This window comes from Saccostrea cucullata, unplaced genomic scaffold (assembly GCF_032062105.1).
Source record: "Saccostrea cucullata isolate Sc308-1 unplaced genomic scaffold, CSIRO_AGI_Scuc_v1 ctg1882, whole genome shotgun sequence".
NCBI lineage: Eukaryota > Metazoa > Mollusca > Bivalvia > Ostreida > Ostreidae > Saccostrea > Saccostrea cuccullata.
This window is the reverse complement of record NW_026925394.1, coordinates 191,971-203,731: the sequence shown is the minus strand read 5'-3', so window position 1 is coordinate 203,731 and position 11,761 is coordinate 191,971.

The following is an 11,761-nucleotide window of genomic DNA, read 5'->3' as shown; positions in this document are numbered from 1 at the left end:
CTGCCCCTTTGAATCTTTTAAACAGTCTTCTTGAAAAGGCTAAGTCCAAGGAAAGGAAAGTCCAAGTTTTGATTCCTTAACACCGAGATATAGGCTTGGATCTGAGAGTATGGCTATTGCAAATCTTACTGAAAAAAATTCGGCAAAAACAATCCGTCTTTTCTTTAAACTTCAATATGCAAATAAAGGAATTGACGCAGTATATAAAAGTAATATTCTGAATCACAAAAGGGTCCAGTCGCGTATTCCATCCAATTTCACGTTAAAGACTACATCTTGTATTTCTGGCAAAAGACTTATTGAAGTCCATTATCCATACATTGAATTGATGACGGATTTTTTAGTTATTTCCCTATCATGACAAAGATATCGATAACACGGTGTGACGGTCAGCAGGAGATGTTTACTCCTACAAGGCACCTGATCCCACCTCTGATGGTTTGGAGGTCCGTGTTTGCTCTGCTCCTATTTTTTATTTTTACATTGTATTTTGTTTTTTATCCCAAAATCCTTCTTTTCAATCATCAACTTCCTTTCATTATGCAGTAATATACCTTCATCACCGGCATACAGATTTTATATATCTCAGTTGATTAGATATGCAAGAGCATACTCTTTGTATGACCAATTTCTAAAGCGATGTTAATTATTGATAAACGATTTGACGAAACAAGACTATCATCAGCTTCGTTTAAAGTCATCATTTCGTAAGTTCTTTGGTCGATACAGTGACCTTGTCAGCAAATACATTTGATCATTGAGTTAAATGCTGACTGATGTTTTTCAGAATAATTGTTAGTCAATTATCTATACACCAAATTGATTTTTCCGTTATTTCCCGATCACGAAAAGGAGTACACGGTGGGTTTGACCGGTCAACTGGAGATGCTCACTCCTCCATGGCCCCATGATCTCACCTCTGATGTTTTGAAGGTCTGTGTTTTTTCTGCTTATATTTTGTATTGTTTTTATGGACTTTTATACTAAATACTGTTCGTTATTTCTACATCCTTCATTTACAAAGATTGTCAAAACAACACTGGGTATTTCTTGAGCCAGATGAAGTGTGTGTGTAATACTTCACTGTACATGCTCAAAGGCTTCTCGAGATATCGCATGGAATCAAAAGTGTTACAGACAGACATAAATACAGAGAGACAGTTAGACGGGTGGACAGGCAAACCGAAATTCATATCCCCCACTTTAAGCGTTGGACAAGAATAAACATTGCTTAGATCAAACTCATTTAGACCAAGGGAAAAACATCAAAGTATTTGAATATTCGCGAACTGAGGTTAAAATACAATAAGAAAATAGAGGTTGAACCTTTCTTATCACTAAGAATTTTCAAGGGTACTTAAGATCGATATAACAAAGTTCCTATCAATTTAATTCTTCAACTTTTACGATCAGCTTAAATAAAAAAGGATGTATTTAATTCACAAACTTTCTATTTTTGCAAAAAACACACTGGTATTAATGTTATTGTAAACAATATTTTATTTTTATCCCTGCATTGTTATTTCAGAAAATCATCTCAGGAATCCGATAATGAAACTGCTCCTGACCAACAGTCTGATACAAAGGGAGCATGTGCTAATCCTGAGGTAATAATTTGAGAATCTCACTTTTTTGTAATCAACAAACAGTCTACTAAGTTCTAAAATCCAATTAAATTTTACAAATTGGAGGCACGAAGGAAAACTTTGCAATTATATTTTTCAGCTGAACAAATTGAAGAGCAAATTTATATAGTTATAAAGTATATGTAAAAAAAAAAGTTGGGCGTTAGTCACAGCGTGATAAAATCACACATTGCAATAATATGTTTCTATAAATTTTTTGGTTTTCAAATTTATAACTTGATATGACAAAATTAAAATAATCGACAACTTGTATTTTGAACCCCATGTAAAAGAATTTAGTTAATTTCGTAAACTGTTAAACTGCTGCTCTTATTGTCTTGTCTTTCCTAATTAATGCAGTCGCGAAAGCTCATAGTTGCAAATAATTTAGTTTTGTTTTTATTCTCGCCCCTTATTGGTTGATTTCCAAATAGGAACCCAGATTATTTTGTATAATCTGGTTTGGTTTGGGGGCACAACCCTTGACGACCAGCTTATTAGCCCAACTGAGCCAAAGGCTCAAGTGAGCTTTTCTGATAAAAATTTGCCCGTTGTCTATCGTCGTTGGCGTTGTCAGCGTCGTCGGCGTCGACGTAAACTTTTCACATTTTCATCTTCTTCTCAAGAACCACTGGGCCAATTTCAACCAAATTTAGCACAAAGTATCCTTGGGTGAAGGGAAATCAATTTCGTTCAAATGAAGGGCCACACCCCTTTCCAAGGGGAGATAATTATGAATTTGTGAAAAATTTATGGCATTTTTAAAAAAGCTTCTTCTCCAGTACCACTGGGATAGGAAAGATGAAACTCATGTGGAATCATCCTAAAGGTAGTGTGGATTCAAGTTTGTTCAATTCATGACCCCCGGGGCAAGGGTGGGGCCAAAATGCCCTAGCCAAGTTTTACATAGGAATATATAAGAAAAATCTTTCAAAATCTTCTTCTCAATCAATGGGACAGGACAGATGAAACTCATGTGGAATCATCCTCAGGTAGTGTAGATTCAAGTTTGTTCAAAAAAAGTCTTTTTCCTATATATTCCAATGTAAAACTTGGGTCGGCCATTTTGGCCCCACCCTAGCCCCGGGGGTCAAGATTTTGACCCCCCGGGGCAATGGTGGGGCCAAAATGGCCGACCCAAGTTTTACAAAGGAATATATAGGACATATCTTTTAAAATCTTCTTCTCCAGATCCACTGGACCAGGAAAGATAAAATTCATGTGGAATCATTCTCAGGTAGTGTAGATTCAAGTTTGTTCAAATCATGACCCCCGGGGGTAGGGCGGGACCAAAATGGCCGACCCAAGTTTCACATAGGGATATATAGGGAAACCTTTTAAAATCTTCTTGTCAAGTACTTCAAAACTATGATTTGTGATATTTATATGGAATCATCCTTAGGTATTGTAGATTCTAGTTTGTTTAAATGATGAACGCCTGGGGGGGGGGGGTTGGAGTAAATTTAAGCCTGATGTGCTCAGGTGAGCGCTGTGGCCCCTGGGCCTCTTGTTTATCTTATCTATGCAATCCCCTCATTTCCAGTCCCAGGAATCCATGGAAAATTCCATATTTAGTAAATGTACCTTTAACCTTAAACAGTTTCTCGATCTTACCTCATGTACTCGTAAACAAACATCATGCCTTCTAGATCTATGTATCAGTTATTACCTGCCCTCGCTTCTCATCACTTCCGTTACTACATGTACGCTTGTATTATTGCGCGGCAGATTATAAAGCGTAAACTGACCTAAACCAGATTATACTCGATAATTTGGCCAAGAATTAGAGTCATTCCTTAATTAAAACGAAACTAAATTATGTGCATATGTCTTAGCAACAGTCGTCGTTCTTTCATTGTGAAATCATAATGATTATTAACAAATTTATTACTCGCTTCAAAAACAGATTTGTAGGTTTTAGGAATGGAGAAATCCCTACATTCAGGGTTACAATTTCAATTGAACGTTTGACGTAACGGCAAATTTATCGTCGGTAAGAAAGCGTCGTGATGACGAATACTTCGATCTCGATGTATTTATCATAAAAGAAAAATGGTATATGGGGCTTGACTTTGATTATGAGTACCATACTCAATCCATGATTTTTTTTTTTATTTAACCGATTAAACTCCGTAAAAAGTAAAACTCAAAAGATCATCCTTTCATGATATATATTTCTTTTCAAACGCAATGAATTGTGTTGTTGATCAAAGCGCCGCATTTTTTCTTGAAAGTTTTATTTTAGCATGCATTGCCTAAATTCTCGTTATGTACAATTGGCTACATACCATTTCGATTAAATGTCTATATTAAATTTTTTACATTCACGATGTAATATTGTTTTGTTCTTCGTTAATTAAAAAAGAACAACACCACTAAGCAAACAAAAACTTTTTACAACATCGATAACGTGTTAAGAGCCCTACTGATCAAAGAGGAACAACTCTGAAAATTTGGCTTTGTTTTCCTCCCTTTATTCACTGTTTTCCGCATACATGTATACACAGTGCGCGCTTGATTTGTCTACACCTCACACCTGGTGTACACTTCTCAATAATCAAGTGCAAAAGTGTATACTTTAGATGTACACCTTCTTCACCCTGTGCAGGGCATGTGTAGGTAATTACAACGAAAATTCAAAATGGCTGACAAATTACGAGACAGTAAAACTGCAGAATTTCTTTTTCTGTATTTGAATTTACTGTCAAGTATTTGATAGGTTGATTGTAATAAATTAGTTTTTACTAATTCAGTGGACCGTGTCGTGTGTTGTGCATTTTATGGAAAATGAAAAACTTCATAATTTGTAATAAAAGAAATTTTGCAAGTGTGGGTGATAAAGTCTATAAATTTATTTGACAATGGCTAGATATTTAGGTATAAGTTTAATTATGGGTTGCTAGGAAAATGTTTTATAAAAATATTTGCCTTTTTTATAATTTTGTTTTGTTTTAAATGGATTTTAAGAAATGTTAACAATCACAACAAATATTTTATTTAAAATTCGTTTGCAAATAGGATCCCCTCAGTTTGTTGAAATTTTAACATCCATGTTGAATTTGCTACACTACAACCAATTTTACTTGATTATCAGTTGTAAATTGTCTACACCGGGTGAAGTAAGGTGTAGACAAATCAAGCACGCCCACAGAATCAGATATACATTTACAGCAAGACCTGATAAATCCGAAAATTATATTCTATAGACCTAATACAAACAATGTTAGTATAGAAATTGGAAAGGAATTGTTCACTAGTACTGTATTTATCTCAATTCATGAATATGCAGCAAATCGTTTGACTTTCTGCCACTGTCAACAATGTCGGTAAGTATTTCCTCGATTCGAAACAAAACGTATTGAATATCAATGCACGCATGAATGAATATAAATTAGAATAGATGAATAATTAATGTTTGATATATAGAAGTTAATGTAGACAAATACAAAATTTTCATTTTATTTTATCTTGAGAAGCATTCATACAATATATATTGTGAGGGGCCGGGCGTACATACATATGTTTTGATGTATCCCCACGGCCTCACACTGTATTGTTTTAAATTATGACATGTTGGAAACTATAATTATTTCTTTTATATCGCATGTTAAATAAATTAAATGAAACTTAAAGAAATAAATTAAAGTTTAACATGTTCAAAATAATCCAGGTATCTTGTGTGATATTGAATGCAAAGCGCATATGGACTAAACATTTGGACATGAAAACTTTTAGTATTTTTTTAATACATAAAAACAGTAGTGAGTATGTTTTTGGCATTCATGAATTAACAAACTAGTGTATACCTCAAGGATTCGTATGGTAAAATATATCTGCACTATAACTGACGACTGCATATCGGCATTGAAGGGGTAATACTATTCAAACATTGCCTAAAAATCAACATTTGAATACGTTTTACATATGAGAAATCGGATATATGTAAGTTAATATGTTTTTAAAGGAAAAGTAATACTCCAATTTGATTTTTTTAAAATGTGTATTAGTAGATTCTACGCATAGTAATCGACCCAAGTCTGGAAGACGCGCGGGGACGTGTTTTAGAGAAAAGGGGGGAGTGGGTAATTTTCCACTTTTAAATCAAAACTGGTCGTACAAAAATTATACAAAAAAATGATGAAGACTATTTTACTACCAGCTACCTAAAGAAAGTTTTTTACCGATTTTAAATGACAGGTTTTCATTCTGAATTTGAAAAATACACATTTTCAATGCGTAGATAATTCATAGTTTTTCAGTTTAAGGTCTTTAAAATTTTTTGGTGATATGTTCAACAAAAAGATGACTTTATTTTTGTGATAAATGATCCAGAGAATGAGTCAATGAAATTTGATTGTTAAAGCTTACCTGGCTTTTTTTCAAAATTAATGTTTAAGTAGTTCATTAATTAAGAATTTTCTCTCCTCGTAATCAACTAACGGGGGGGGGGGGGGGGGGGGTTAACTTTTGGAACTTCCTGTCCAAATTCGACATCAACGATTTTGATCAAAATGTTCATACACTCAGTAGATATAGTTATGTATTTTAAGAGCCATTCTCTGTAATGATTTGAAATTTTATGTAGGAGCTGTGGCACGCATAGTATCAGAATTTCTCCAAACTCTCTATGATAAAAGTCATTGATGCCCTAAACTGTAATCAGACAAAAATTGGTTGCTATGTTTTATTCTTACCATGGCAACATGTCTTAAAGCTCGTAAAATGGCATTTTTTAACATGTTTAGAGCTCCATAGTTAAAAGTTGCGGCATAGCAAACAATTGGCAATGATTGTTTCCAAAAGTTGAAGGTCAGATGTCTCAAATGCATGATAAACATGTTTGGTAAATCAACTATTACATACGTTACTATGGTAACAAAGTATTCAAAAGTAAAAAAAATAAATATTCATTGAAATTAATAAAGTCATACACGTAATAATAAAAAGTAATTATAGGATGAAAAGTGACTAAATAATAGAAAAAAGAGCATTGAAACATATACCAAGAACAAAATATGATATTTCATTTCGGTTGGCAATGGTTGCCAAGGATTTTATGCCCCAGGGAGCCTTCAAAGTAACACTATGTATGTTTAAATATGATCCTATCTTTTCAAAAAAGCACATTTCCTCATAATTAATGATCAATTTTTTAAGAAGATGGTGTGCTCCAAGTTTTCCCATTGAAAAAAATTCAGATTAGATTCTTTAAACAGAGCGTTGCTATGGAAATAAGCAGAAAATATATGCTTAAAAACCTGAAAAATATTTTCTTTCCTTGGATACGCACCCTTAAATGTAGATTCCCAAAACTTTAATGATTGATACTTATTAACAGCTAACTTGCATTTTAATTTTGACTATCATCCAATCTCTAAGTGGATGCAAGAAGTTGTCACACAGGGTTTCTTATTGATATAAAGTTCACATAATCGAACATTTTCCCTTCTTGGTTACCATAGCAACAGTGTTGTTTTATTCATAAAACTTTATCAATATATGATATATTTAACTTCAGTTCTAACAGATGAGTAGTATTCAAGCTGAGTCCTTAAAGAAGAAGGTATGGTTTTAGGTTTATTGTGCCCTAAAAATGAAATGACATCAAAAAGTTTTGAAACTGGCTTGAATATTAGTTAAATAAATCCATATGGTAAATCAGGAAAGAATATGGCATAAAAGCTTACCATTCTGCAACTATGACGTCATTAATTTGAAGTATTTCTCTATTTTCAAAATTAAAACCCTTAAAATGGCACATTTCAAGGGTGATTTTCCTGTAGAAAACAGTGTCCTCAGCCGTCGCCCACGTTAATTTTTTTTTATATTTTGTGCAAAATTCAATAGCAAATCACATTTCTCAAGATTTTTGTGGGCGATGCCTTTGGACAATGTTATCTGAAAAATTGGTGTCTTCTGCAACTTTTTAAGAAAATACGGGAAAATGCACATACTTATGACGTCATAATTAGCATTTAAAAGCACATGTGAGAAAAATGATTTGTATGATTTTTCTGCATTGAATTTAAATTATTTAAAAGACATGAGTTATCAACTTTTACACCAGATTCATTTTTTTAGAAAATGAAAGGGCGAAATTTGTATGGAAACCATACCTTCTTCTTTGGTTTCTTGATTAAATGGCAATTAAATTCTTAATGCAGCGAAAAGTAATTCACTTTTAAGCACTGGTACTTTGTTTCCATGGTAACACTGCAAAGTAGCAATTATACCCAATTTTTCTTATGTTTTTTGTGTTGCAAGGTCCTAAGGATGCATATTTGCCAGTCTTGAATTTTCTTGTTTTTCCTCAAGACAGTGGCATTAACCCAATCTTAATTACTGGTTTTGCATTGTTACACTGTGTTACCATGACAACCATAAAAGTTATTTTCAGAATAATATTGCTTATACTTATATACTTAATGTCAAACATTTTCATTGTTTTTCTTAAGTCGTTGATCGAGTTTGAGCATGTAACACCTACCACTAGTGAATACCGAATGTTTTTCAGCATATCTCAGCATTTTAAATGTATTCCAAATGTACCCTTGGTTATCACTTACTCAGAGATATGTTCTAAACAGTTTCTTTACGGTATAAGTGACATCAAGGTGTCATGTTTTTGCGAGAATGGTTTGTTTGCTTTTTCTAGTTTTTATTAAGCCACAGTCAAGATTCATAGTGGCTGGAAATCTCGATTTTTCAATCTTTTCCGGATGTTGCCATAGCAACCGAGACACATATATATAAAATATACAAAAATAGCAAAAATTGAACGACAGGATTTTTAGGGGTTTGGTGTGTTGTACATCCTTAAGTTTTAAATTTCAAATTTTCATATAATGTACTTTTATTGTTGATAATGAGGTACACTAAAAAAGGTTAAATGCAAACTGATATAAAAAAAATCACGATGAAAAAGGACGATATGCAGATACCATTTCTCGATGTTCTTGATTGATTGATTGATTGTATGTTTAATTTCCCTCTCGAAAATTTTTCACTCTTATGGAGAAGTCACCGTATGCCGGTGAAGGGCTTCAAATTTTGACCTTTACTCGGCACTCAGGGCCATTGAACAGTGGGGGATCTTTGTCATGGCAATGCCTGCCGCTGACATGAGGCCTTGGTGTTTAAGATCTCATCCGAGGGACCCGCAACTTTCATTTCAAAGTGCCGAGCGCATGGCGAATGAACAGTTGCTACCCATTTCATCGACAAGATTAGTCGCAGCCGAGATACGAACTCACGATCTCCTGATCACGGAGCAAGCTCGATGTTCTTGAAGAAGGATATGGAGATAACGAACAGTATTCAATATCAAAGTCCATACGAAATTCAAAATAGGAGCAGAGCAAACTAGGACCACCGAAACATCAGAGGTGGGATCAGGTGCGAAGGAGGAGTGAGCATCCCCTGCCGACCGGTCACACCCGCCGTGTGCTCGTTGACATTATCAGGAAATAATGGATTAACAATAAGTATAAAAACGTCAGTCAGCATCTGTCTTAATGATAAATGGTATTTGCTGACAAGGTCACTGTATCGACCATAGAACTTACGAAATGATGACTTTAAAGAAGACTGCTGATATTCTTGTTTTATCAACTTGCTTGTCAATAATTTACCTCGTTTTAGAAATTGTTCATACGTAGAGCATGCTCTTGTGTATCGAATCAACTGAGATATATATACTCCGTATGCAGGTGATGAAGGTATATTGCTGCATAAGTAAGGGAAGTTGACGATAGAAAAGTAAATTCATCACCTTTATCCTATAGTTTGGTTGTAAGATTACCATTAGTGTCTTTTTCAAGTAAAATATCCAAGTATAAAACAGAAGTGTCGGACTCTGTAGTATCTTTTATCTCAAACTCACCATTGGAAATTTCCATTGTTAATTGACAAAAAACGTCGTCGATATATCTTAATGTCGTGTTGAAAGCCACGGCAAGTGATCACTTCTTTTCATGCATAAGATGTTGTATAAATTCTGCTGCATATGAATATAAAAATAAGTCTACTAAAAACAGAGCGCAATGTGTACCCATGGGAATTCCAATAGATTGTTGGAATACCTGGTCTCCAAAAACCACATAGATATTGTCAAACAGAAACCCAAGCATATTCTTGATGTCAACTTCAGAGTACTTATGTGTGCAATCAGGATGTATTTTAACAAAATAAGTTTGCAAATAACCAATGATGAGGTAAATAAATTAACGAACTCCATTTTTATTAAAGTAGCAGCAGCTGTCAATGATATCAAAAAGCCTGGATTTTAATTTATCGTGGGGAATTGTTGTGTATAAAGTTGAAGAGCTGTAAGCTTTTGAACTGTTGATTTTTGTAAAGTCTTGTGATTTCAAATTGTCCAAAAGTTCTTTAGATTATTTTAGTATCCACATCTGATTCACACCACTTTTTGAATATGTAGTTGCACAGTACTCTTAAATTTTTTTTCTTCACTACTGTCAATATCGTTGTGAGGAGTAACGAAAGAGGCTTGGTTGAACATATACTGGAACCTTCAATATATCTTTGTTTGTAAGGATTCTTATGATGTTTCGGAATACAATATATATATAAGGTATATGTAGTTCAAATTAAATTTGGCTCTGTGGAACATACAAAGAATTTAAAACTGACAGGTGATTATGAATTTAGAATGCAATTCATTAATAATGAGCCATACAAACGAAGACATTGTTGTTACCTGCTTTGTCGGCCGGAACCAGTACGTACTGATCGTGTATTCAATCTAATTTTTTTTCACTTCTGGTTTGTTGAACACAGAAGGATAGATGCATTTCATATTGCCCCTCAATGTTTAATACCTGACTTTAACATGGATCTGATACATTTAATCCATTCTGACAAGGTGTCAACGTCTTATATTTCATATCTGGTCCATCGTCTTGCTTAATGTTCAACAGAATCGATAACATTAAGTTGAAGGATCGGGGTTTCCTATAATTAGGACCTTTTAAAATCTAAGGTATAAGGTCACCTGTAATAACGTGTCCAACAGGAGCGAATATAGGGCGAAGAAGAACATGAACACGAAGGAGGATTCTGTTTCAGATAGTCAGTATAAAAGCCATGTAAAGTGTTTTGGTAGTTGAAAAGTTTGAAAGTAATGGTCGATATATATATTGTAGGAAATACAAGTTGTAGTCTTAAACTTGTAATATGGTGGACCTTTTTGTGATTAAGAATATTTTTTATAATAACTGTGTCAATTCCTTTATTGGCATTTAGGCATAATATACTGAAAAAAAAAGAAACACATAATAGCAAAATATGGGAAAATCTTTTGACTATATGGCAGAAAATTATGAAAATTGTGCAGATTTGTATTTTGGTTACTGCACTAAAATCGTTCAAAATACTCAACCATAAAATGTATTGCGTCACGTAGGGGAAATGATGAAAACACGTTCATGTTGATGATGATAATTTTTTGATAAAATGTTGTACTGCAATACGGTGCATTAGAGACATCGTTTTTGCATATTTGCAGTCAGTATAAATTTCTTGCAATCGTGGCATGGCTGACGGAAACTACTGTGGGTTTAGTAATTGAATTCATTATTGTATAAGTGAACATGCTGCTGCAAAGAATGTTTTCAACTTGTCAACTTTGGGTCTGGTTGTCAGAGAGTTAACTAAAGATGTTTCAAACCAACCATGACGGTGATGTTGGCGCGTAACAACATCACGAAACGAAAGGGCTTTTCATCATGCTACCTCGGTTATTGTCAAAGCATAATCACTCAAACTGATATTTATTATGTTTATACAGCAGACATTCATTCTCAATTTTTTAACGTTAATTAACAGAAATTCTCTGCTATAACTTTGGTCGCGAGCTAGGCCACTTTACGTCGATTTTACTCTCAACGCGCACGTTTGCGCGATTTTTTTCAGCATGTTCACACTAGAAATATGTTGCTTGTGTTTATTGAGACTATTTTACAAACATTCACGTGTACCAAACTTGATGGGTTCTGTACATTCTATAAAATTCGAAAATTTATAGGATTCAATTGGGTGTGGGGATTTGTGGGCTTTGGAATAATAAATCCCATCTCAGTCATTAAGACTACAATCGGAAGTATTGAATAATATTG